The sequence below is a fragment of the Corvus hawaiiensis genome, unplaced genomic scaffold, assembly GCF_020740725.1.
Source record: "Corvus hawaiiensis isolate bCorHaw1 unplaced genomic scaffold, bCorHaw1.pri.cur scaffold_32_ctg1, whole genome shotgun sequence".
In the NCBI taxonomy this organism is placed as follows: Eukaryota; Metazoa; Chordata; class Aves; order Passeriformes; family Corvidae; genus Corvus; species Corvus hawaiiensis.
The window spans coordinates 259,358-287,266 of NW_025963366.1; the positions used below are offsets into that span (position 1 = coordinate 259,358).

Here is a 27,909-nt window from a genome sequence, read left to right on the forward strand (position 1 = left end):
CCAGCATCTCTGATAAGCCCTGTTTGCCCAGGGCCCAAGGCACCAGGAAGACATTCAGACTCCTTGGGCTTCCAAGCTGTTAAAGTCCACTGAGAAGTGGTTTCTGAGAGCTGTTCATGGCTGTGATTCCTGTTGGATGTCCTGGCATTAGTGAAGGGTTCTGCTTCTCTCTTTCCCAGGGACACTGTGGATCCGTTTGAGATGTGTTGTGGGCATGCTGGGAAAGCATTTCAGGCACCTGCCTTGACTCTTTGCTCTGGAACTTCCCAAGGAGCCGCAGGGCCCTTGGGAGAAGATTTTCCTTGGGAGTGTTGCTGCTTTGTGCCCCATGGAGGAGAGAGCAGAGTGCCCCCATGGGGGATTCTTGACCTCATGGACAAGTGCTGTGACGTCATTGGTGTGCTGAAGTTGGTTTGGACAAGAATTGAGGAAGTGTCCACAGGGTCCTAATTAGGGAACATTGGCCCAGGAGGGCTCCAGGCTGCCTTGGAGATCAGTGCCAATCAGGGGGATGGCATTGGACGGCTGCTGACCACGTGCCAACGGCCGTGGGAGAATGAGCTGGACACACACAGAGGCTCCCAGTGCCGGCAGATTGGCCCCCAGCTGCAGGGACGCCATGGGAATGTCCCTGCCTCCCTCGGGGCTGTGTCTCAGCCCTGCAGAAACTGTCCCTGCTCTTGTGCCAGCATTTCAGGAAGGATGAGTTTCCCCTCTCCTAGCGACTGCGTCTTCTGTAAAAACAATTGACAAGAGGGTCCTCAGCACAGGAAAGACTCGGAGCTCGTGGAGCACTTCCAGAGGAGGCCACCAAGATGCTCGGAGGGCTGGGGCAGCTCTGTGACAGAGACAGGCTGGGACAGTTGGACCTGTTCAGCCTGGAGCAGAAAAGGCTGTGGGGACACCCCAGTGTGACCTTTCAGACTTCAAAGCACCTCCTCGGAAACATGTGGAGAAATGTTTCCGGAGGGCCTTTGTCAGGGGGACAAGGGGAGATTGTTTTCAACTGAAAGAGAGTGGGTTCAGAGCAGAGATAAGGGAAAATTCTTGATGCTGAGAGTGGTGAAGCACTGGCACAGATTTGCCAGCGAGCTGGTGGATGCCCCGTGCCTGGAAACATTCCAGACCACATTGGACGGGGCTCTGAGCATTCTGATGGAGTGAAAGATGTCTCTGCTGCCACCCAGAAGGAGGCCCTGCCCTGTGGTGTCGGGTACCGGAGTGGTCGCTGTGTCTCTTGTAGGATGCAATTCCCCCAGGGAGCAGAGGGAACACACAGCACCACTGGGAGCAGGAGCATCCTGCCATGGAGACGGGAATATTCTGGATGCAGAGGCTCAGGCTGCCCTGTTTGGCTTCTGTGTAGATGGAGACAAGTGTCAGAAGAGACTGAGAACCAGGAGCCCCCACTGTGTCTCTGAGACCCCTTGATTCCCTGAGGCCCCACAGTGTCACAGGTTCTCCTTTGGGCCACGAGGTCCCCCGGTGTCACAGGATCCCTCTGGTGCCATGAGCCCTTGTGGGGTCACAATGGTCCTTGGTTCCACGAGGCCCCACATTGTTACAGAGTCCCCTTTCTGCTGCGAGGTCCCACATTGTGTCAGGGTCGCCTTGGCTCCATGAGGCCCCACATTGTCACAGGTTCCCCCCTTTCTGCCATCAGGTCTCACATTGTCCCAGGGTCTCTTTGGTTCCATGAGGCCCCACAGTGTCACAAAGGATCCCTGGGAACCACGAGGCCCTCAGGGATCACAATGGATCCTTGGTTCCATGAGGCCCCACAGTGCCCCAGGGCCTGTGGATTCCACAAGATCCTGGAGTGGCACAGGGTTCCTTTGCTTCCATGTGTCCCCGCGGTGTCACAATGTCCCCACGGTTCCAGGAGGCCCCGCAGTGTCACAGACGAGCAGCACTGGAGTGGGAGCAGCACCAGGGGAGGTTTTGCAGCTGCGCTGGAACAGCAGCAGCAGCAGCAGCCACGGAGCAACAGTGGAACAGTGGTGGAATGCAAGTCCCGTGAGCAGCAGCTGAGGGAGCTGGGGTTGTTTATCCTGGAGAAGAGGAGGCTCAGGGGGGACCTTCTCACTCTCTACAACTCCCTGACAGGAGGGGGCAGCCAGGTGGGGCTCGGTCTCTTCTCCCAGGGACCAGAGACAGGACAAGAGGACACAGCCTTGAGCTGCAGCAGAGGAGGTTTAGGCTGGAGATTAGAAAGAGTTTCTTCACAGCAAGGGTGATTGGGCATTGGAATGGGCTGCCCAGGGAGGTGGTGGAGTCGCCGTCCCTGGAGGTATTTAAGGAAAGACTGGATGTGGCACTCGCTGCCATGGTCTGGTGACAAGGTGGTGTTGGATGATCTCACAGATCTTTTCCAAGCTGGTTAATTCTGGGATTCTGTGATTCAGTGCAGCAGCGGTGGAACCTTGGTGGAAAAAGAGTGGGAAATGGCCCCGCAGCTGTGGAGCAGCACCTGAGATGCCCAAGCTGCGGGACACAGAGCGGGTCTGAGCGCTGTGTCCTGTGGGAGCCGGCCCCACACACCAGAACCATGCCCGTCAGGCTGACCCAGAGCAGGGGGCAGCAGCAGGAATTGATGCTGGGCTGCGGAAGGCGCGGCTCCAGCGCGTTTGATGGTGACTCGGGGGTTGGATCCTGGTTGTTGGCGGCCACCTTTGGTGGTAGCGGGACACTTTCAGTTGATCTGAAGTCGTGAACTCAGGAGAAAGTCAGCACAAAAGGAATCAAGTGGCCTTTTCTGCTGCAGGGAAACGCATCTTGGTAGAGGTTTAATGATTTCTGATGTAGGAAGCAAACGGAGTCAATTTTTGGCCTGTGGTTTTGTTCTAATCCAGGGACAGTTTCCAAAATGATGCAATTTGTGGTGAAAAACCAGGAGTGTGCCTCAGCATCGGGATGTTGCACACTGAGTACAGAGCTGTTTGTGGTGGTTGTGATCAAGAAAACAATTGGAATTCTTGTCCCTATTTCACTCTTTCTCCCTCTCTCTCTGGGAATGAGTCTCCAACACTCCCTGCAGCTCTGCTTTCCATGATCTGCTCCTCTGGAGTTGGGCTTGGCCAGCTGAGCAGCGGGAAGAGGGAGAATAATGGCCCATTCCAACTGCAGACTTCCTTTTTGTAGCCTCTGGATTTCCAGCATTTAGAAATGGTCATGTTTTAAACTGTCTGACCAAATCCCACAGGTCTCACTTCTGCCCTGGCAGAAAATCCTCCTGTGGCCCTGTTTGGGAACGGACCCTCGGAAACACCTCACTGCAGATGACTTTTGGTTGGTTTTGCTAAGAGATGACAAGAAGATCAGCACAAGGAGGAAGGCTGAGGGAGAGGGAAGGACCAATTCCTTCCTTTTGTCTTCCCATTGGAAAGTCTCCTGCACAGGTTGTGCTGCAGCCAGAGACTTGCCGGGCCAAGTGCTGAGGGAAACGATTCAGCTGAGGCACTTGAGGCATCTTGTCCCCAGTTTGTAGCCCTGGATCTGGGAGGGGACTCAGCTGCTCCCCTTGCACCCCACAACCTCCCTGAAATGGGGGATTCCTCCCGCCTCTGCCAGGTGCCCCTTATCCATCCCTAGCCTGGGTGCTCCTGGTCTGAGCTCCCATGGTCATTCCTGGTGGTGGGGAGCAGGAGGGAGGAGTTCAGAGCAAACCTGGGAGGTGCCAGCAAGCTCAGAGATGTGTGGAGGTGACAGTGAGACAGTGATGGGATGTGCAGATGGTTAGGGGGCCAGGACAACACCTCGGGGATCAACTTCTTGGAGATTTGGGGGAATTTCCTTCGGAAAACACACACGGACACAGAGACCTGGACACGGAGTGTAAATTTGCTGAAGAGGTTTATTGGCCATTTGAGGAAAAAGGCCCAGGGCTCACAGGGGATCAGGTGATTCCTCCAGGGATGATCATCATCTCCTCATGCCACTGGAGGGGGACAGGACATGGTTTTCACCACCTGGTCCAATTGCTCAGCAGAGGGTCCCCGGATGGGGTCTCCAGGCCGGCGCCCCGCCTCGGCCGGCGCCAAGCAGCCAGCTTAGAACTGGTGCGGACCAGGGGAATCCGACTGTTTAATTAAAACAAAGCATCGCGAAGGCCCGAGGCGGGTGTTGACGCCATGTGATTTCTGCCCAGTGCTCTGAATGTCAAAGTGAAGAAATTCAATGAAGCGCGAGTAAGCGGCCAGCGTAACTACCATCTTCTGAGGAGATACCTGTTACGAAGTGGGCACTGCTGCAAAGGTCGCTCCTCCTCATGGTACCACTGTATGCCCTTTGAAGTGTAATGAAGCCGACTTCTGCCCCGGCATGGTATCATTGGAATCTCCAGTCAACAATCTCCTGCTAAACTGTTAAACAAATTTTATGTAAGGACCGTGCAGCTTTTTACCCGAATTCTGGCCCATGGATTTGTGCCTGGCAAGATTTGGTAATTTATTGAGGGGTCTACTGCCGATCTTATTCCTCCTCTCCTAAAATTTTGGACACTTTAACTATCCGGATCCCTAAAATGTGTCCATCGATACGCCTGTACCAGGCATTGACCGGCACCCAAACTTCCCATTTTGATTGGGTGGACCTGGCATCTAAAACTTTTAATCTAGATTCCTTGTGTAAAAACAAGGCCTACCTGTGCTCTCTAAATTTACCATCTGGCCTCCCTAACTTAGCAGAAAATGCATTTGAACTGCTGACACTGGAGTTTTACACATCGGGTGTGTTTGACACTAAGGAGTGTGTTCGTTTTCCTACGGTTTGGGAGGGTTTTCCCAGGCTATGGGAGGTGTAAGAACATCTTAAACCTCAACCAAGTGTGGAAGAAGACAGCTGTCTCCCGAGACTTTTTGTACTAAACAACGGGGGAAAAAGCAGCAAGGAGAGGGAAGGAACATTGGAAACATTGCCTCCTGAGCTGGAGAACAACCTGCCAGCAACATCCCCACCCACATCTCTAAGTTTCCTCTTGCGTGACTTTTGAATAGGTTCCCACAGAGGGAGGAAATTGGTAATTGTTCCTGTTGCCCAGACCAACTTATCAATGTTTCTGTTCCTCATTCTAAGCACAGCTAAGCAAACATACAAATGACAGATCAGCAATTATTCCATAAGCAATTCCTAACATCTTGAAAACTGTTTCAGGCCCAGCTCTCTTAACCATTTTAATTAACTCTAGCTGGGCCCAAATTCCTTCCTCTTCTAACTAATTGCAACACAGCTAGCCTATAACTAAACTCTTTATGTTTCTTTTAAATCCATGTTTCGCCCACAAAAGGTGTTGGTCTAAGGAGGAAGAGCATCTGCTGATAAGGTTGAAGGCTCAGTTTTGGGGGAACAAAACCATCAGTAAACTCATTGCCAAACACATTCTGTCCAAGACAGGGAAGCAGAGGAGTGATAAGAGGAGATTGCTGCCCAGGGAACCAGCTGTGGGCATGGGAACAGCAGCTGGGATGAGTCATTGGCCAGATAATGAGGAGGAACAGCTGGGAACATCAACCAGCAGAGGGAGGGGCAGCTGCGGGCCCATTATCAGAGAACTTTCAGTCAAAGTCTTTCAGCTGGGAAACTCAACTCCTTCCCATGGGCATTCAAGCAGGTACTTAATGGCCAGCAGATGACATCACTGGTCAATGAGTCAGCCCAGGGCTGCTTCAGATGCATCAATATGATAAGCCAGATAAGAACATCAGCCCGAGATAAGAACAGCAGCCCGAGATAAGAACAAAGCAGGGACCCAGGAAGAAAACTCCTGAAGACCTTGCCAGAAGTGGCTGACTAAGAGAGCAATCAGGAGAGGTGCACTTCCAGCACCTATTCCATCTAGATTGGGGGAAATCAGCCAAGATTACTCTGCATGACATTGAATGCCTGTCCTGCAAAATTCTACCCAGTGAAATTTGTGTGGCATTTAAAGACAGATGGGAAACACCTGGAAAGTTTAAGAGCCTTGGGAACTTGCAAATTCAATGGGAAAGCTGACAATAGCGCTTCCAGGGACTTAATTACAGCCAAAGAAACTGAGAAGAGTGTGCAGGAGATGAGCAAAAGCTGAGCTCCTGGTCCAGACGGGATTACCCTAAAGGACCTCAAGAAGACAGACCCTGAGTTTTCCCAGACCATGGAGATATTCAACCTTTGGTTAACATCAGGTAAAATCTCGGACATGGTGAGGGGATGCAGGACTGTATTAACACCAAAGTCAACCAAACCAGAACATTTCCAAGACATTAATAACTGGAGACCCATCATGATTGGCTCCATCCTGTTAAGACTGTTCTCCAGAATATTAACAGCAAGGTCGACTAAAGCATGCTCCCTCAACCCAAGGCAAAGAGGCTTTATAAGAATGGCAGGATGCTCTGAAAATGTGAAACTCCTGCAAACAGTAATTTGGTCTGCCAAAAAATATCACAAACCGCTGGGGGTTGTATTTGTGGACATCACTAAGGCTTTTGACACCATCAGCCACCAGCACATCCTACATGGTCTGCAGCAAAGGGAAGTGGAGCCTCATGTCATCAGCTTGGTGAGCAATATGTATGAGAACATCCGTACATATATCACCACAAAGAAAACACAGAGAGACCACATCCAGATCCAGGTGTGAGTCAAACAGGGCAACCCAATGTTGCCTTTTGCAAGCTGGAAGAGAGGGGCAGAGGGTACCACTGGGGAATGAACAGCGTCACAGCGATGGCATTTGCAGACGATCTGGTCTTATTGAGCGATTCCTGGGAAAACATGAAGCAGAACATCAAGATATTAGAGACCTTCTGCAATCTCCCCGGTCTCAAAACACAAGGGGAAGAGTGCCACGGCTTTTCCATCAAGCAAACAAAGGACTCTTCTAGCATCAACAACTGCACTGCTTGGACCATCACCGGCACAGTCCTGAACACGACCGGCCCCGGTGACTCTGAAAAAGATCTGGGCCTGCAGATTGACCCTTGGATTGGTGTAGCAAAATGCATCCTATCTACAAAACTCACATTCTGGTTACAGTGAATTGGTAAAGTCCCTCTTCAAACTCTAGGAATCAAAAAATGGATAGCCCAAAAACATATACCATCCCTCAAGTGACCTACCTGGCTGACCATTCAGAACTGAAAGCAGGGTTCCTCAAGGCCCTTGACCTAAAAGTTTGATCAACCCTCAAGGAATGGCTGCACTTACCTGCAGGTACCTGTGATGCCATCTTGTACTTGAGCATGAAGGATGACGGGTTGGGTATTGTGATGTATGGATGCGAGAGACACAAGGTAGGTGTAAGTGAATCGGGTTTATTGTAAAGTTAGAGAGCGTTCATACTTTTGAGTGTGAGAAACTGTTTTAGCTGCTCGCTCAAAAACCAGTTACAGTCCCCTAATAAATCTGTTGTCTTGACAGTTTGTCATTCTTTTCTGAAGGCTTGCAGCCTGACAAACAGGACGCCTTTCCTGTTTTCAGATCCTGTGTAATCAGCTTTCTTCCACGCTTCTCAGCATTCTTGCTCACGCGATGCAGCAGCGGCAGCTTCCTCGGTAACTCCATGCAGCAGCCTCTCCAGCTGGCAGTGGCAGCTGGGGCAAGAGGGCACAGGGGACAGCTCTCCTTTTGCAGCCTCACGGGACAGCAATGTGTCTCAGCACCAACCCCGGCAGCGGGCAGCAAACAGCAAAGGCAGGCAGGTCCGATCAGGCAGCACTGGACCTCAGCGTCACTCACCGGCAGCTGGCAGAAGTGGTGAAGGCAGCAGATCTGATTGAGCAGCAGTTGGTGTTGGCAGCCAGGAGAAGCAGTAAAACAAGGGGGCAGACGCCAAGAGCAAGGCACAGTGCAGCCCCATCTTGGTAAGGACAGGCACCCACTGCGAGCACCACAGGTGACCGCTGTGCCTCCGATTGCCGAGCAAAGGGGGCAGAGCCCAGACCCCACACATCAGCAAAGTCTCGATTTGCCCCCAACCTCTCATGGGATCTCTGCCATTGCTGAGAACCAACCCCCCAGCCAGAGAGCTCACTCCCCAGCCACCACTTCCAAACTCTGGTTTCTCTGGCTGAGCCATCACCATGGTATGTGAGGAGGCGTGGCCATTTCTTTTGCTTCCTAATTGCCCCTAATTGTCTCCTGGGCAACCCCCTGCCCTCACTGCCTCTTCCTTTCAGATGGGACAAAATTCCTGAAAAGAAAAACAAACCCACAACAACCAGCAGTCACACCCAGCCTGAGGGGACTTCTCTGCTAATTGGTCATTATCCACCAGCAGAATGGGCAGCTGCAAGGACTTAGACAATCAAGGACTCCCAAAATATCCTGTGACTCAGAGAGTGACATCATTCCATTGTGAACCTCCCTGACCTGGGGGAGGTACTGAGCATTTCCACCTGAACCTGAGCATATAAAACCTGGCTTGGGGGAACTAGGAAACCACTGCTGCTCAAGGGATCCAGAGGAGGAGCAGAACTTCCACAGGACCAGCACTTTTGACAAGACTGTGACCACCACGTGGTAGGATCTCCAGCATCACTCTGACCAGCACGGTGCCAGGTTGTACTCAGTCTTTGTGGCTTAAAACCCGTTTTCTCTTGATTGCTGTGTTTATTGTAATCTCTTTAATGAATTGTGAGCCTGACCGGAACTCTCTCTTGAGGTGGTTGAGGCGGGTTCATTTCTCCTGCCAGTTTCCCTTAAAAGCAGCACAGTGTTTTTTGGGAGGGGCTGTTTGGAGCTTGCAGGACTCCAAAGCTGAGGCAAAAAGATCCTCTGGGGGATGCTGGGGTGTCCCCAGGAAGGGTTTTTCTGGCAGTCCTGGTAGCTGCTGCCAGCAGAGCCCCCAAGGTGAGCGGGGGGATGCCAGGTCCCGACCCCACAGTGAGAGTTGGCCTTCCTGGGTCAGGCACTGCTGCTTTCAGCCCAGAGCCAGGGGGTTGTGGGACCCCCCAGAAGAGCCAGAGCAGGGGCACCTTGGGACCCGCAGAGGGAGGAGAGCAGAGAGGAACAATATCGGGACTGGGGGAACGCCGGCAATCTGGAGGAGAGGGAATGTGGAGAGGGTGAACCCTGTGATTGCCTGCACCCTGAAGTGGGGACCTCAGAGAGGGGGGACCTCAAGGATTGCCAGGACCCTCAAGTGGGAAAGGGGGGATGCCTTGAAGCCCTGGCACCCTGAAGCCGAGAATAAGGGGAGAAGGGACCCCAGGACTCCCAAAGCCCCCCAGCATTCCTAAGTGAGGGGATGCCAGAGAAGAGGGACACAAAGGATCTCCAAGTTTGGAGACCAAAGTGGGGGGAGCCTTGGAATTCCAGGGACGCCAGGCAGCCTGGGGTGGGTGGGGACCAAGCAGGTGGGGGAAACCCAATACATTCAGGACCCCCAGCAGCAGGGACACGAGGGAGCCCCCAGAAGCTCAAAGTAGAGGGACCAGAGAGGGGGAACTCGCAGGAGGCTTCTTTTGAACTGAATCTTGGTGTTTTGGAGGTTTTTATGGACACCAGAGGCCCGGTGACTTCTAGAGATGGACTTGGGCAGGAGGAACGCCCAACCCAATGCACTCACACCTTGTTTTTCCCCATTGCAGGAGTTCCCATTCCCAAACCTTGGCCGGATGGAGGAGAAAGCTGTGAGGAAGAGGAAGATGCCCCAGGACAGCCAGACAGGTGAGGCAGAAGTCACTGCCCCTTTCCCCCTCTCTTCTGCTCCATCTCTCAGCCCAGCATCACCCCTGGCTGCAGGACAACCCTGCTGCCGACGCTATCCTGCCAAGGATGAACTGGGGGATCTCCTTCCCCTTCCCTCTGACATGGAAGCAAATCCCATCCTCTCTTTGTTCTTCCTCCCCCAGACAATGAGCTGAGGATGGAGACCAGGAAGGGCAAATTCCCCCGACAGAGTCTTGTGGAAGAGGTCGTTTTGAGTGGCTCCATGTCACAAGAATGCAACGGGAAGGAAAAGCCCCAAAGATGCCATACAAAGAGGGGCTCCAAACCCAGGCCAGGGTGCTCCAAGGAGGAAAGACCCACCCTGTGCCGGGATGGCAGCTGCAGCTCCAGCCAGAGCTCAGACCTAGTGGTCCATGAGCAGCTTCACGACAGGGAGAAGCCCTATGAGTGTGGTGAATGTGGGAAGAGCTTCCGCTGGAGGTCCCACCTGATCCGCCACGAGAGGATCCATACCGGGGAACGGCCCTACAAGTGCTTGGAATGTGGGAAGGACTTCAATGTCAGCTCCAGCCTGATCCGCCACCAGATGACCCACACAGGGGAACGGCCCTACAAGTGTGGGGAATGTGGGAAGAGGTTCAGCAGGAGCTTGGCCCTGATTCACCACCAGAGGATCCACACCGGGGAGAAGCCCTACGAGTGTCCCGAGTGTGGCAAGAGGTGTCGGGACAGCTCCAAACTCCTCCTGCATCAGCGGATTCACACAGACGAGAGGCCCTTCCGCTGCCCCGACTGTGGGAAGGGCTTCTGCCGCAACTCTAGCCTCGTCCCCCATCAGCGCATCCACACTGGGGAGAGGCCCTACAAGTGTCCTGAGTGTGGGAAGAGCTTCACTCGGAGTTCTTACTTGACTAATCACCGGCAGAGCCACCGGTAAGGGAAGCCCTGGGACCGCCCCAACCACAGGAAAAGCTTTGTCTGCTGCCCCATCATCATCCTCCATCAGAGGACCCACTTTGCAAAGAGAGCTGGTGACCCACATTCCTGGTGATCCACGTTGGGAAGACACCTGGATGGTGATCTCCTTTTTCTGGTTTTCCACAGGCACCTGGGTGAACACAGGGGCAGGGTTGGTGGTGTTGCAGTTTTCCCTGTAAGTAACTTCTTTGTCTTATCCCTTCTGTTATCAATATTGTTGCCCTTCCTGTTTGTTCCTTATCTCATTGCTGTTCCCAGTAAATTGTTCTTATCCCAGCCCAGGATCTTTGTCTTTTGTGCTTTCCATGGGAGGCATTAGGGGAGTGAGAGGCGCCACGGTTTTAGTAGGAGCATGAAATGGGGGAATATCATTCCTAAACCACGGCACAAGCAGTCAAAGGGGTTCCGTGGTGACATCCCAGGCTTTTCCTGGGATGATAAAAAGCCGTGGGGTCAGAGGCAGTCAAAGCCATTGCATGGTGACATCCCAGGGGACTTCATGTTGCTGGGGCATTGATCTGTCACAGGTACTCACAAGGGCTCCACGGTGACATTCCAAGTGTCTCCAGGCTGCTAAAGAGCCACGAGGTCACTGGCAGTGACAGAGGCTCCACGGTGATATCCCAGGGGTCTCTAGGCTCCTAAAGATGCATTAGTCACACACAGCCACAGGGACTCCACGGTGACATCACAGTTGTCTTCAGCCTGCTCAGAAGCTGAGAGCTCACAGACAAGCGCAGGGGCTCCACAGTAACATCTCAGGGGTCTCTGGGCTGCTAAAGACCCGGTCACAGGGGCTTCATGTGAAATGCAAAGGGTGTCTTCTTCCAAAGGGCCATGAGCTCACACATACTCACAGGGGCTCCATGGTGACAACAGACGTGTCTGTATGCTGACAAGGAGCCGGGATGTCGCAGTCAGTGACAGGAGTCCAGTGGTGAAATCCCCGTGCTCCTAAAGAACCGTGAGGTGACGGACACTCACAGGGGTTCCATGGTGACATCCAGGAGTCCCCAGGCTGCCCTAGAGCCGGGATGTCACAGACACTCACAGCGTGCCTGTCATGGGCAGAGTGGGAGTTTCAGGCAAAGTTTATTAGAGAAGCTGCCACTGGGTTATGAGGTGCAGCAGGGCCCCCCAAACACTCCCCATAGATCCCCAAATCCCTCCAGGACCCCCAGGCTTTCTAAACTCCTTCAGTGAGGGGAGCCTGGGAACGGCCGGATCCAATCCCAGCCCCAGATTTTGGCAAGGGTTTATGGTTTTTTTGGCAAGGATTAGACAGGTGGAATTGAAGCTTTATGTAAATTGTCCCACGGGATGAGTAATAGCAAATCAGATCTATTTATATAAATACAGATCTAATTGATTACCCTCATGATTAGAGAAAAAGATCTTAATCAGAATTATTTACTGCACAGTATAGGAGCTGTAACAACTATTACAATCTAGTGCTCTAGGACGCAATTTTGAAGCACTTGTATTAAAGCAAAACCAGTCCTTAAGCAGAGATTGATGTCACTCACCCAGATCAATGACCGTAGGCAAATGTCTGTGACTCGGCCTTGAGCAGTGACCTTGAGGAGTGTCCCCACTCCAGGGAGGGATCTCCACCACCCCCAAGAAGGGAAATGTCAGAAGACGTTGCCATTAAAATTTGGGACGGGGCTTTTCTAGTCTGACGTGCTGCCCTGTCAGTCAGATGTGCCCAGGCTGTGCCAACTCCACAGCTCTGGAGAAGCTCTCAGTGGCGTCACTTGGTTGGTTGTCCCTTTCTCCAGGGATTTTACCAGCTCTGCCACAGCTGCAGCTCCCTCTGAGGATGTTGAACTTTGAAATGGAGGAGTCAGGCTGGGTTCTGCATTCTTCACCCCAAAAGCAGCGGGACCTCCCTTCTGCATTCCCCACTGGGGGCTCTGCAAACAGGGCCTTGTTGGAGCTGTTTGAGCCCATTCCAGGCAGAGCCTCCTGCTCCAGCAGGAACTGCCTTTCCTGTGCCATGACCAGGGCAGACCCTGCTGCAGGAGAAGCCCCAGGCCAGCCCAAGACATTGAAGGCCTCAGTGCAGAGTGCCGGAGTGGGAGCTGTGCCAGGGAGAGCCTGAGACACCAAAGGCACCTTGGCAGCAGCAGCTCCTTGCAGGGCATGGCCAGAAGCCTCCCTGGCCAAGCCGGCCCAGTGGCCACCACTGCAGAGCTGCTCCTTCAGGGGGTGATTCTGGCTGGGCTCTACTCCACCCCACAGAGTGTGAGCTCAGCACTGAGTCTGGCACAGCCCCTGTGCCTGAGCCCTGCACAACCTCAAGGTCACCTGCGGCCGCCTGGCTCTGTCAGGCCCTGGGGCAGGGCAGAGGGAAAGGCCAGAGCAGGGGCTGGCTTTGGCTGCTCAATGTGGGCTCCAGCAGAGATGAGGAGTTGAGCGAGTTGAAAATGAGGTCACTGCTGTGACATGGGCCTGACTGACAAATGATTGGTCTCAGGAATATCTTGGGGACAAGGTGTTCATCACAAAACCACTCATCCCTGCAGAGACAAGACCAGGAGAGAGGAAAGGGGAGAGCCACGCCCAGGGGACAGGGCCGGAATGGTGATGGCTGTGAGGTCACTGCCACTGCAGCAGCCTGGCTGGCCCCCAGCAGACATTCTGGCCAGAAGCTTTGTGAGGTCACGCAGCACATCAGAGAACCCCCACAACAGGAATTCCATCCTTGGGGAGTGGAGGGGTTGGCACAAACCTCCTGACCTTGAAGAATTTTGGGATGGAGCATCGTTCTCTGCCTTGCACAGCTGCAGTTCTGTGCCACTCTCACTGTCAAATATTCCCTCCTTAGATCAAATCTAAATTCCCCCTCATTCAGTTTAAAGCTATTGCCCCTTGTTCTGTCACTGCAAGGTTTGGGAAAAAATAACACTCCATTTATCTTGGACCTCGATCACTATGTTTCCATTTTCAAAGACCTTAGAGAGAACCCAAAAATCTCCCAAGATGGGCTTTGGAGGCCTCAACACAAAACCAGCAGGTGGAAGCTGAGGGCCCTGGGCTCAGTTCTGTGGAGACTGAGGACAGAAGAGAAGTAGCCTGGGAGGGCTTGAAGGGAGGTTTCAAAGATGGAGGAGCTTTTCTTCGTTGTATAAAACAGCCTGACAAAGAAATAATGGCACCAAGGGCAGCTGGGCAGCTCCAGACTGGACACCAGGAGAAAGGTCTTTCCCTCCCAGGGAAGTGCTGTGCTGCAACACGTCCCCCAGAAGGAGTCTGGAGCAGCCCAAGGCTTTGTGTGCCCAGGCAGAGGCAGGCAGGACGCAGAGCTGCCAGCAAAGGAAGGGGCCGGCAAGGTGGGGCAGCTGGCGGGAAGAGGACAGCCTGCAGGGACAGAGGCGCAGGGCAGGGACAGCGTGGGACAGCCTGGGCTGCAGAGGGCAGAGGGATGGGCAGCAGCTGCAAGGCCCTGACAGAGCCAACTTGTGCAGCACTTGGGCCACGGCTGCTGGCCCTGGCCCTGAGGCCAGCAGGAGACAAGTGACCCTTGCAGCCCTGGGGCCTCAGTGCCTCCTTGTCCCTGCTCAGCGGCCTGGCAGGGGCCACCCCATGGTGCTGCCCTTGGCACTGCACATCCCCACATCCCAGTGCCCCGGCAAGAGCCCTGCGCACTGAGGGAGGGACAGGATCTGCCTTGCCAGGGGCTGGGGCTCAGACCATGGCCCTTTGGAGTCATGGAACACATCCAGGTTTCCTCAGCCTCACAGACACCTTTCCTTTGCTTGTCCCCACCTGCCATCACTGCCTCCAGTGTGCTCTAACTGGAACCTGGGGACACTTTCTCATCCTCAGTGTTCCTCAGTGGGACCCATTAAAACTTCAGGAAACTCTGGAGATTGATATTGACTTTGAATTCTTGAGAGATTGCTTCAGCTCCCTCTCAGGGACTGATGTTCAGGGCCTCAGCACCAAGCCCCAAGAGGGTCATCAGAGTCCTTGTGCTGTGGCTGTGCTGCTGAGCTGGGCCGGGCTCCTGGCACAGAGGCGGCTCCTGGCAAGCGGCAGCGCTGCAGAGAGACAGCTGTGGCCAGGAGCAGCTCCTGGGCCCAGCCCAGCAGGGCTGGGCCACTGCCTGCAGCCAGCCCGGGCACAGCACAGAGGCACACAGGGCTTAAACTCAGCCAAGGCTGCAAAGGTGCTGAGAAGTTGCTGGAGCAGAATCATTGCCAGCTCTTGACTCAGGAAGCCTCTGGCTGCAGGACAAGGCAGCTGCAGCTCCTGGAGGGATCTCCTGAAGCTGGAACATCCCAATGCCTACAGATTCTGTGAGTACAGCTCGGAACATCTCGAGTGCAGGGGGAGTGAAATGCTCATGAAGCTCTGACAATGCTGAGGGTTTGTGATCTGTCCTAGAATATTTCCAAGCCAAGGATTTTGATAAAAATGAGGACATTTCCTGAGACTTTGTTTTCAGTTTCCTACTAGTGGAGAATGGCAGGGAGGGGATATCAATAAAAGGTATTATGAATTTTGACAAGTCCCTGAGACATCTGAAAGTCTTACTTTTAGTGATCAGTCTTAGTTTGGCCTGTTGTTTTTCCAACCCACAAACAGAAACTGCCCCCAGCCAGTGCCCTGCAATGAGGCAGGTTCCTGCAGGGTCAAGGAGAGTGCACAGAGATTTGGGGTCTGTGAGTGGTGGCAGGGACAGATCAGGCCCAGGCAAACAAGTCCAGGAGGAAAATCTCCAGGAAGCAGAGATAAGATCAGGGGATGACAGAAAATGAAACCCAGAAATGTTGTGTCAGGAGAGTTGAGAGGTCTCCTGTCTTGGGGTGACATCCATAGGATCCCCTCCAATGCAGCCCTCTCCCTGTGAAAAGCCCAAATGCCTCCTCTCCCAGGGATGGCTGCAGGGTGTGAAGGTGGAGGTGCAGCCAGGCATGCCCAGAGCTGTCCTGCAGAGCCGTCCTGCATCCCTGTCTTTGCCAGGACAGGGGATCTGCCAGCTGCCAGGGGCAACTCTCAGCCTGCAGGGCAGGGAGCCAAAGGCAGCGGGATCCCAATGTGAGAACAGCGCCCACTCCACCACAATCCATCCTCCTGCAGCCCCCACAGCCAGATCCCCCATCTCCTGCTGCCCCTTCCCTCCCAGAGCTTTCCCTGTGGGACAGCCCAGAGCTGAGCCCAGCACCAGCCCCAACATGTGGGAGAACAAGAGAAACAAGGGACATGTGATCAGGTGAGTGATTGGGATCTCCAGTTGCTGGAGACACTGGGGAGCACCGGGGGGTGGTGATCAGCTGCAGACAAGGCTGAGCCTTGGGGAACGGCTCAGGTGTGACAATTCCCACATCCAGACCACCCTATATCCCTTTCCCTGCAGATCCCAAACTGGTTCAATTTCCAGCAATAGAGCAGTGTCCAGAGGGGAATATGCCCTGGCCTGACCATAATCCTGTGCAACCTGCAGCCACTGGGCCCTCCCAGAGCACCTCGGTCAATTCCGTGGCCCTGGGCCCAGGCCAGTGCTGGCCCTGAGCAGGATGTGCGCATCCCGAGGAACATGGGCATGTGGGACTTGTCCCCAGGTAGCCACTTGGAGCTAACTGGGCAAACAGAGGTGTCCTGTGAGGAGGAGGGATGTTGGACCCCTGCCAGCATCTCTGTTAAGCCCTGTTTACCCAGGGCCCGACAGACATCTTGTGCTTCCTGGGACTGCCTGATGCAGGGTGGTCTGTGCATGGCAGACCTGAAAGCAGATGGATCCCCAGTGGGGACAACCCCCACTCCCACACAATCCATCCTCCAGCAGTCCCCACAGCCAGATCCCCCATCTCCTGCTGCCCCTTCCCTCCCAGAGCTTTCCCTGTGGGACACCCCAGAGCTGAGCCCATCCCAAACTCTCTTGGGTCCCAGCACAGTTGCCCCTATTCCCACTCAGGCACTTTGAGAAAACAGGGCTGGGCACTGACCCCTCTTCCAGGACCCTGGAATCAGGGAAAACAGGAATGTGGGAGGACTTTGAGTCAAGGGTAGGCAGCTGATTGGGATCTGCAGTCACTGGAGACACTGGGAAGCACTGGGCAATGTTGATCACCCCAAGACAAGGCTGAGGCTTGGGAAATGGCTCAGGTGTGCTTCTTCCCACAGCCAGACCACTCCATTCCCTTTCCTCACAGGCCCCAAAACAGTTCCACCTCCAGCCCCAGAGCAGAGTTCAGAGGGGAAAATGTCCTGCCCTGACCCTCCCCCTGTCCCACCCACAGCCACCGTGCCCACACAGAGCACCTGGCTCCAGCTCTGCACAGCTGCTCCACATGCAGGGTGCCAGGGACCCCATCCCCAGTAAGGCTCAAACTCCAGCACTGTGCCTGGATGCAATTTGCTGCAGGTCCCCAAAGGCCCTTGTCCACACAGAGAGTCTCTGCAGTTCCCTGGCCCTGGGCCCAGGCCAGCGCTGGACCTGAGTAGGAAGTGCCCATCCAAAGGGACATGGAGAAAGAGGGGCTTGTCCCCAGGCAGTCACTCAGAGCTAATTGGGCAAAGAGAGGTGTCCTGTGAGGAGGAGGGATGATGGTCCCCTGCCAGCATCTCTGATAAGCCCTGTTTACCCAGGGCCCAAGGCACCAGGAAGACATTCAGACTCCTTGGGCTTCCAAGAAGTTAAAATCCACTGAGAAGTGGTTCCTGAGAGCTGTTCATGGCTTTGGTTCCTGTTGGACGTTCCAGGGCATTAGTGAAGGGTTCTGCTTCTGTCTTTCCCAGGGACACTGTGGATCCGTTTGAGATGTGTTGTGGGCCAGCTGGGAAAGCATTTCAGGCGCCTGCCTTGACTCTTTGCTCTGGAACTTCCCAAGGAGCCACAGGGCCCACGGGGGAAGATTTTCCTTGGGAGTGTTGCTGCTTTGTGCCCCACGGAGGAGAGAGCAGAGTGTCCCCATGGGGGATTCTTGACCTCATGGACAAGTGCTGTGACGTCATTGGTGTGCTGACATTGGTTTGGACAAGAATTGAGGAAGTGTCCACAGGGTCCTAATTAGAGAACGTTGGCCCAGGAGAGCTCCAGACTGCCTTGGAGATCAGTGCCAATCAGGGGGATGGCATTGGACGGCCGCTGACCACGTGCCAATGGCCGTGGGAGAATGAGCTGGACACACACAGAGGCTCCCAGTGCCGGCAGATTGGCCCCCAGCTGCAGGGATGCCATGGGAATGTCCCTGCCTCCCTCGGGGCTGTGTCTCAGCCCTGCAGAAACTGTCCCTGCTCTTGTGCCAGCATTTCAGGAAGGATGAGTTTCCCCTCTCCTAGCGACTGCGTCTTCTGTAAAAACAATTGACAAGAGGGTCCTCAGCACAGGAAAGACTCGGAGCTCGTGGAGCACTTCCAGAGGAGGCCACCAAGATGCTCGGGGGACTGGAGCAGCTCTGTGACAGAGACAGGCTGGGACAGTTGGACCTGTTCAGCCTGGAGCAGAAAAGGCTGTGGGGACACCCCAGTGTGACCTTTCAGACTTCAAAGCACCTCCTCGGAAACATGTGGAGAAATGTTTCCGGAGGGCCTTTGTCAAGGGGACAAGGGGAGATTGTTTTCAACTGAAAGAGAGTGGGTTCAGAGCAGAGATAAAAAAATTCTTGATGCTGAGAGTGGTGAACCACTGGCACAGATTTGCCAGCGAGCTGCTGGATGCCCCGTCCCTGGAAACATTCCAGACCTCATTGGACGGGGCTCTGAGCATTCTGATGGAGTGAAAGATGTCTCTGCTGCCACCCAGAAGGAGGCCCTGCCCTGTGGTGTCGGCTACCGGAGTGGTCGCTGTGTCTCTTGTAGGATGCAATTCCCCCAGGGAGCAGAGGGAACACACAGCACCACTGGGAGCAGGAGCATCCTGCCATGGAGACAGGAATATTCTGGATGCAGAGGCTCAGGCTGCCCTGTTTGGCTTCTGTGTAGATGGAGACAAGTGTCAGAAGAGACTGAGAGCCAGGAGCCCCCACTGTGTCTCAGAGACCCCTTGATTCCCTGAGGCCCCACAGTGTCACAGGTTTCTCCTTTGGGCCACGAGGTCGCACGGTGTCACAGGATCCCTCTGGTGCCATGAGCCCTTGTGGTGTCACAATGGTCCTTGGTTCCACGAGGCCCCACATTGTTACAGAGTCCCCTTTCTGCTGTGAGGTCCCACATTATGTCAGGGTCGCCTTGGCTCCATGAGGCCCCACATTGTCACAGGCTCCTCCCTTTCTGCCATCAGGTCTCACATTGTCCCAGGGTCTCTTTGGTTCCATGAGGCCCCACAGTGTCACAAAGGATCCCTGGGAACCACGAGGCCCTCAGGGATCACAATGGATCCTTGGTTCCATGAGGCCCCACAGCTCCCCAGGGCCTGTGGATTCCACAAGATCCTGGAGTGGCACAGGGTTCCTTTGCTTCCACGTGTCCCCGCGGTGTCACAATGTCCCCACGGTTCCAGGAGGCCCCGCAGTGTCACAGACGAGCAGCACTGGAGTGGGAGCAGCACCAGGGGAGGTTTTGCAGCTGCGCTGGAACAGCAGCAGCAGCAGCAGCCACGGAGCAACAGTGGAACAGCGGTGGAATGCAAGTCCCGTGAGCAGCAGCTGAGGGAGCTGGGGTTGTTTATCCTGGAGAAGAGGAGGCTCAGGGGGGACCTTCTCACTCTCTACAACTCCCTGACAGGAGGGGGCAGCCAGGTGGGGCTCGGTCTCTTCTCCCAGGGAACACAGACAGGACAAGAGGACACAGCCTTGAGCTGCAGCAGAGGAGGTTTAGGCTGGAGATTAGAAAGAGTTTCTTCACAGCAAGGGTGATTGGGCATTGGAATGGGCTGCCCAGGGAGGTGGTGGAGTCACCGTCCCTGGAGGTATTTAAGGAAAGACTGGATGTGGCACTCGCTGCCATGGTCTGGTGTCAAGGTGGTGTTGGGTCAAAGGTTGGACTGGATGATCTCTCAGGTCTTTTCCAACCTGGGTAATTCTGGGATTCTGTGATTCAGTGCAGCAGCGGTGGAACCTTGGTGGAAAAAGAGTGGGAAATGGCCCCGCAGCTGTGGAGCAGCACCTGAGATGCCCAAGCTGCGGGACACAGAGCGGGTCTGAGCGCTGTGTCCTGTGGGAGCCAGCTCCACACACCAGAACCATGCCCGTCAGGCTGACCCAGAGCAGGGGGCAGCGGCAGGAATTGATGCTGGGCTGCGGAAGGCGCGGATCCAGCGCGTTTGATGGTGACTCGGGGGTTGGATCCTGGCTGTTGGCGGCCACCTTTGGTGGTAGCGGGACACTTTCAGTTGATCTGAAGTCGTGAACTCAGGAGAAAGTCAGCACAAAAGGAATCAAGTGGCCTTTTCTGCTGCAGGGAAACGCATCTTGGTAGAGGTTTAATGATTTCTGATGTAGGAAGCAAACGGAGTCAATTTTTGGCCTGTGGTTTTGTTCTAATCCAGGGACAGTTTCCAAAATGATGCAATTTGTGGTGAAAAACCAGGAACGTGCCTCAGCATCGGGATGTTGCACACTGAGTACAGAGCTGTTTGTGGTGGTTATGATCAAGAAAACAATTGGAATTCTTGTCCCTATTTCACTCTTTCTCCCTCTCTCTCTGGGAATGAGTCTCCAACACTCCCTGCAGCTCTGCTTTCCATGATCTGCTCCTCTGGAGTTGGGCTTGGCCAGCTGAGCAGTGGGAAGCAGGAGGATAATGGACCATTCCAACTGCAGACTTCCTTTTTGTAGCCTCTGGATTTCCAGCGTTTAGAAATGGTCATGTTTTAAACTGTCTGACCAAATCCCACAGGTCTCACTTCTGCCCTGGCAGAAAACCCTCCTGTGGCCCTGTTTGGGAACGGACCCTCGGAAACACCTCACTGCAGATGACTTTTGGTTGGTTTTGCTAAGGGATGACAAGAAGATCAGCACAAGGAGGAAGGCTGAGGGAGAGGGAAGGACCAATTCCTTCCTTTTGTCTTCCCATTGGAAAATCTCCTGCACAGGTTGTGCTGCAGCCAGAGACTTGCCGGGCCAAGTGCTGAGGGAAACGATTCAGCTGAGGCACTTGAGGCATCTTGTCCCCAGTTTGTAGCCCTGGATCTGGGAGGGGACTCAGCTGCTCCCCCTGCACCCCACAACCCCCCTGAAATGGGGGATTCCTCCCCCCTATGCCAGGTGCTTCTTATCCATCCCTAGCCCGGGTGCTCCTGGTCTGAGCTCCCATGGTCATTCCTGGTGGTGGGGAGCAGGAGGGAGGAGTTCAGAGCAAACCTGGGAGGTGCCCGCAGGCTCAGAGATGTGTGGAGGTGACAGTGAGACAGTGACGGGATGTGCAGATGGTCACGGGGACAGGACAACACCTCGGGGATAACCTTCTTGGAGATTTGGGGAAATTTCCTTAGGAAAGCATACACGGATGCAGTCACATGGACACAGAGTGTAAATTTGCTGAAGAGGTTTATTGAGCATTTGAGGAAAAAGGCCCAGGGCTCACAGGGGATCAGGCAATTCCTCCAGGGATGATCATCATCTCCTCATGCCACTGGAGGGGGACAGGACATGGTTTTCACCACCTGGTCCAATTGCTCAGCAGAGGGTCCCCGGATGGGGTCTCCAGGCCGGCGCCCTGCCTCGGCCGGCGCCAAGCAGCCAGCTTAGAACTGGTGCAGACCAGGGGAATCCGACTGTTTAATTAAAACAAAGCATCGCGAAGGCCCGAGGCGGGTGTTGACGCCATGTGATTTCTGCCCAGTGCTCTGAATGTCAAAGTGAAGAAATTCAATGAAGCGCGAGTAAGCGGCCAGCGTAACTACCATCTTCTGAGGAGATACCTGTTACGAAGTGGGCACTGCTGCAAAGGTCTCTCCTCCTCATGGTACCACCGTATGCCCTTTGAAGTGTAACGAAGCCGACTTCTGCCCCGGCATGGTATCGTTGGAATCTCCAGTCAACAATCTCCTGCTAAACTGTTAAACAAATTTTATGTAAGGACCGTGCAGCTTTTTACCCGAATTCTGGCCCATGGATTTGTGCCTGGCAAGATTTGGTAATTTATTGAGGGGTCTACTGCCGATCTTATTCCTCCTCTCCTAAAATTTTGGACACTTTAACTATCCGGATCTCTAAAATGTGTCCATCGATACGCCTGTACCAGGCATTGACCGGCACCCAAACTTCCCATTTTGATTGGGTGGACCTGGCATCTAAAACTTTTAATCTAGATTCCTTGTGTAAAAACAGGGCCTACCTGTGCTCTCTAAATTTACCATCTGGCCTCCCTAACTTAGCAGAAAATGCATTTGAACTGCTGACACTGGAGTTTTACACATCGGGTGTGTTTGACACTAAGGAGTGTGTTTGTTTTTCCACGGTTTGGGAGGGTTTTCCCAGGCTATGGGAGGTGTAAGAACATCTTAAAACTCAACCAAGTGTGGGAGAAGACAGCTGTCTCCCGAGACTTTTTGTACTAAACAACGGGGGAAAAAGCAGCAAGGAGAGGGAAGGAACATTGGAAACATTGCCTCCTGAGCTGGAGAACAACCTGCCAGCAACATCCCCACCCACATCTCTAAGTTTCCTCTTGCGTGACTTTTGAATAGGTTCCCACAGAGGGAGGAAATTGGTAATTGTTCCTGTTGCCCAGACCAACTTATCAATGTTTCTGTTCCTCATTCTAAGCACAGCTAAGCAAACATACAAATGACAGATCAGCAATTATTCCATAAGCAATTCCTAACATCTTGAAAACTGTTTCAGGCCCAGCTCTCTTAACCATTTTAATTAACTCTAGCTGGGCCCAAATTCCTTCCTCTTCTAACTAATTGCAACACAGCTAGCCTATAACTAAACTCTTTATGTTTCTTTTAAATCCATGTTTCGCCCACAAAAGGTGTTGGTCTAAGGAGGAAGAGCATCTGCTGATAAGGTTGAAGGCTCAGTTTTGGGGAAACAAAACCATCAGTAAACTCATTGCCAAACACATTCTGTCCAAGACAGGGAAGCAGATGAGTGATAAGAGGAGATTGCTGCCCAGGGAACCAGCTGTGGGCATGGGAACAGCAGCTGGGATGAGTCATTGGCCAGATAATGAGGAGGAGCAGCTGGGAACATCAACCAGCAGAGGGAGGGGCAGCTGCGGGCCCATTATCAGAGAACTTTCAGTCAAAGTCTTTCAGCTGGGAAACTCAACTCCTTCCCATGGGCATTCAAGCAGGTACTTAATGGCCAGCAGATGACATCACTGGTCAATGAGTCAGCCCAGGGCTGCTTCAGATGCATCAATATGATAAGCCAGATAAGAACATCAGCCCGAGATAAGAACAGCAGCCCGAGATAAGAACAAAGCAGGGACCCAGGAAGAAAACTCCTGAAGACCTTGCCAGAAGTGGCTGACTAAGAGAGCAATCAGGAGAGGTGCACTTCCAGCACCTATTCCATCTAGATTGGGGGAAATCAGCCAAGATTACTCTGCATGACATTGAATGCCTGTCCTGCAAAATTCTACCCAGTGAAATTTGTGTGGCATTTAAAGACAGATGGGAAACACCTGGAAAGTTTAAGAGCCTTGGGAACTTGCAAATTCAATGGGAAAGCTGACAATAGCGCTTCCAGGGACTTAATTACAGCCAAAGAAACTGAGAAGACTGTGCAGGAGATGAGCAAAAGCTGAGCTCCTGGTCCAGACGGGATTACCCTAAAGGACCTCAAGAAGACAGACCCTGAGTTTTCCCAGACCATGGAGATATTCAACCTTTGGTTAACATCAGGTAAAATCTCGGACATGGTGAGGGGATGCAGGACTGTATTAACACCAAAGTCAACCAAACCAGAACATTTCCAAGACATTAATAACTGGAGACCCATCATGATTGGCTCCATCCTGTTAAGACTGTTCTCCAGAATATTAACAGCAAGGTTGACTAAAGCATGCTCCCTCAACCCAAGGCAAAGAGGCTTTATCAGAATGGCAGGATGCTCTGAAAATGTGAAACTCCTGCAAACAGTAATTCGATCTGCCAAAAAATATCACAAACCGCTGGGGGTTGTATTTGTGGACATCACTAAGGCTTTTGACACCGTCAGCCACCAGCACATTCTACATGGTCTGCAGCAAAGGGGAGCCTCATGTCATCAGCTTGGTGAGCAATATGTATGAGAACATCCGTACATACATCACCACAAAGAAAACACAGAGAGACCACATCCAGATCCAGGTGTGAGTCAAACAGGGCAACCCAATGTTGCCTTTTGCAAGCTGGAAGAGAGTGGCAGAGGGTACCACTGGGGAATGAACAGCGTCACAGCGATGGCATTTGCAGACGATCTGGTCTTATTGAGCGATTCCTGGGAAAACATGAAGCAGAACATCAAGATATTAGAGACCTTCTGCAATCTCCCCGGTCTCAAAACACAAGGGGAAGAGTGCCACGGCTTTTCCATCAAGCAAACAAAGGACTCTTCTAGCATCAACAACTGCACTGCTTGGACCATCACCGGCACAGTCCTGAACATGACCGGCCCCGGTGACTCTGAAAAAGATCTGGGCCTGCAGATTGACCCTTGGATTGGTGTAGCAAAATGCATCCTATCTACAAAACTCACATTCTGGTTACAGTGAATTGGTAAAGTCCCTCTTCAAACTCTAGGAATCAAAAAATGGATAGCCCAAAAACATATACCATCCCTCAAGTGACCTACCTGGCTGACCATTCAGAGCTGAAAGCAGGGTTCCTCGAGGCCCTTGACCTAAAAGTTTGATCAACCCTCAAGGAATGGCTGCACTTACCTGCAGGTACCTGTGATGCCATCTTGTACTTGAGCATGAAGGATGACGGGTTGGGTATTGTGATGTATGGATGCGAGAGACACAAGGTAGGTGTAAGTGAATCGGGTTTATTGTAAAGTTAGAGAGCGTTCATACTTTTGAGTGTGAGAAACTGTTTTAGCTGCTCGCTCAAAAACCAGTTACAGTCCCCTAATAAATCTGTTGTCTTGACAGTTTGTCATTCTTTTCTCAAGGCTTGCAGCCTGACAAACAGGACGCCTTTCCTGTTTTCAGATCCTGTGTAATCAGCTTTCTTCCACGCTTCTCAGCATTCTTGCTCACGCGATGCAGCAGCGGCAGCTTCCTCGGTAACTCCACGCAGCAGCCTCTCCAGCTGGCAGTGGCAGCTGGGGCAAGAGGGCACAGGGGACAGCTCTCCTTTTGCAGCCTCACGGGACAGCAATGTGTCTCAGCACCAACCCCGGCAGCGGGCAGCAAACAGCAAAGGCAGGCAGGTCCGATCAGGCAGCACTGGACCTCAGCGTCACTCACCGGCAGCTGGCAGAAGTGGTGAAGGCAGCAGATCTGATTGAGCAGCAGTTGGTGTTGGCAGCCAGGAGAAGCAGTAAAACAAGGGGGCAGACGCCAAGAGCAAGGCACAGTGCAGCCCCATTTGGTAAGGACAGGCACCCACTGCGAGCACCACAGGTGACCGCTGTGCCTCCGATTGCCGAGCAAAGGGGGCAGAGCCCAGACCCCACACATCAGCAAAGTCTCGGTGTGCCCCCAACCTCTCATGGGATCTCTGCCATTGCTGAGAACCAACCCCCCAGCCAGAGAGCTCACTCCCCAGCCACCACTTCCAAACTCTGGTTTCTCTGGCTGAGCCATCACCATGGTATGTGAGGAGGCGTGGCCATTTCTTTTGTTTCCTAATTGCCCCTGATTGTCTCCTGGGCAACCCCCTGCCCTCACTGCCTCTTCCTTTCAGATGGGACAAAATTCCTGAAAAGAAAAACAAACCCACAACAACCAGCAGTCACACCCAGCCTGAGGGGACTTCTCTGCTAATTGGTCATTATCCACCAGCAGAATGGGCAGCTGCAAGGACTTAGACAATCAAGGACTCCCAAAATATCCTGTGACTCAGAGAATGACATCATTCCATTGTGAACCTCCCTGACCTGGGGGAGGTACTGAGCATTTCCACCTGAACCTGAGCATATAAAACCTGGCTTGGGGGAACTAGGAAACCACTGCTGCTCAAGGGATCCAGAGGAGGAGCAGAACTTCCACAGGACCAGCACTTTTGACAAGACTGTGACCACCACGTGGTAGGATCTCCAGCACCACTCTGACCAGCACGGTGCCAGGTTGTACTCAGTCTTTGTGGCTTAAAACCCGTTTTCTCTTGATTGCTGTGTTTATTGTAATCTCTTTAATGAATTGTGAGCCTGACCGGAAATCTCTCTTGAGGTGGTTGAGGCGGGTTCATTTCTCCTGCCAGTTTCCCTTAAAAGCAGCACAGTGTTTTTTGGGAGGGGCTGTTTGGAGCTTGCAGGACTCCAAAGCTGAGGCAAAAAGATCCTCTGGGGGATGCTGGGGTGTCCCCAGGAAGGGTTTTTCTGGCAGTCCTGGTAGCTGCTGCCAGCAGAGCCCCCAAGGTGAGCGGGGGGATGCCAGGTCCCGACCCCCCAGTGAGAGTTGGCCTTCCTGGGTCAGGCACTGCTGCTTTCAGCCCAGAGCCAGGGGGTTGTGGGACCCCCCAGAAGAGCCAGAGCAGGGGCACCTTGGGACCCGCAGAGGGAGGAGAGCAGAGAGGAACAATATCGGGACTGGGGGAACCCCAGCAATCTGGAGGAGAGGGAATGTGGAGAGGGTGAACCCTGTGATTGCCTGCACCCTGAAGTGGGGACCTCAGAGAGGGGGGACCTCAAGGATTGCCAGGACCCTGAAGTGGGAAAGGGGGGATGCCTTGAAGCCCTGGCACCCTGAAGCAGAGAATAAGGGGAGAAGGGACCCCAGGACTCCCAAAGCCCCCCAGCATTCCTAAGTGAGGGGATGCCAGAGAAGAGGGACACAAAGGATCTCCAAGTTTGGAGACCAAAGTGGAGGGAGCCTTGGAATTCCAGGGACGCCAGGCAGCCTGGGGTGGGTGGGGACCAAGCAGGTGGGGGAAACCCAATACATTCAGGACCCCCAGCAGCAGGGACACGAGGGAGCCCCCAGAAGCTCAAAGTAGAGAGACCAGAGAGGGGGAACTCGCAGGAGGCTTCTTTTGAACTGAATCTTGGTGTTTTGGAGGTTTTTATGGACACCAGAGGCCCGGTGACTTCTAGAGATGGACTTGGGCAGGAGGAACGCCCAACCCAATGCGCTCACACCTTGTTTTTCCCCATTGCAGGAGTTCCCATTCCCAAACCTTGGCCGGATGGAGGAGAAAGCTGTGAGGAAGAGGAAGATGCCCCAGGACAGCCAGACAGGTGAGGCAGAAGTCACTGCCCCTTTCCCCCTCTCTTCTGCTCCATCTCTCAGCCCAGCATCACCCCTGGCTGCAGGACAACCCTGCTGCCGACGCTATCCTGCCAAGGATGAACTGGGGGATCTCCTTCCCCTTCCCTCTGACATGGAAGCAAATCCCATCCTCTCTTTGTTCTTCCTCCCCCAGACAATGAGCTGAGGATGGAGACCAGGAAGGGCAAATTCCCCCGACAGAGTCTTGTGGAAGAGGTCGTTTTGAGTGGCTCCACGTCACAAGAACGCAACGGGAAGGAAAAGCCCCAAAGATGCCATACAAAGAGGGGCTCCAAACCCAGGCCAGGGTGCTCCAAGGAGGAAAGACCCACCCTGTGCCGGGATGGCAGCTGGAGCTCCAGCCAGAGCTCGGACCTGGTGGTCCATGAGCAGCTTCATGATACGGAGAAGCCCTATGAGTGTGGTGAATGTGGGAAGAGCTTCCGCTGGAGGTCCCACCTGATCCGCCACGAGAGGATCCATACCAGGGAACGGCCCTACAAGTGCTTGGAATGTGGGAAGGACTTCAATGTCAGCTCCAGCCTGATCCGCCACCAGATGACCCACACAGGGGAACGGCCCTACAAGTGTGGGGAATGTGGGAAGAGGTTCAGCAGGAGCTTGGCCCTGATTCACCACCAGAGGATCCACACCGGGGAGAAGCCCTACGAGTGTCCCGAGTGTGGCAAGAGGTGTCGGGACAGCTCCAAACTCCTCCTGCATCAGCGGATTCACACAGACGAGAGGCCCTTCCGCTGCCCCGACTGTGGGAAGGGCTTCTGCCGCAACTCTAGCCTCGTCCCCCATCAGCGCATCCACACTGGGGAGAGGCCCTACAAGTGTCCTGAGTGTGGGAAGAGCTTCACTCGGAGTTCTTACTTGACTAATCACCGGCAGAGCCACCGGTAAGGGAAGCCCTGGGACCGCCCCAACTGCAGGAAAAGCTTTGTCTGCTGCCCCATCATCATCCTCCATCAGAGGACCCACTTTGCAAAGAGAGCTGGTGACCCACATTCCTGGTGA

At 53.6% G+C, this 27,909-nt stretch overlaps 1 pseudogene; it reads left to right on the top strand.

Moving 5' to 3' along the window:
* LOC125320968 overlaps positions 1-27,909 on the top strand; it is a 37,667-nt pseudogene extending 9,758 nt beyond the window's left edge.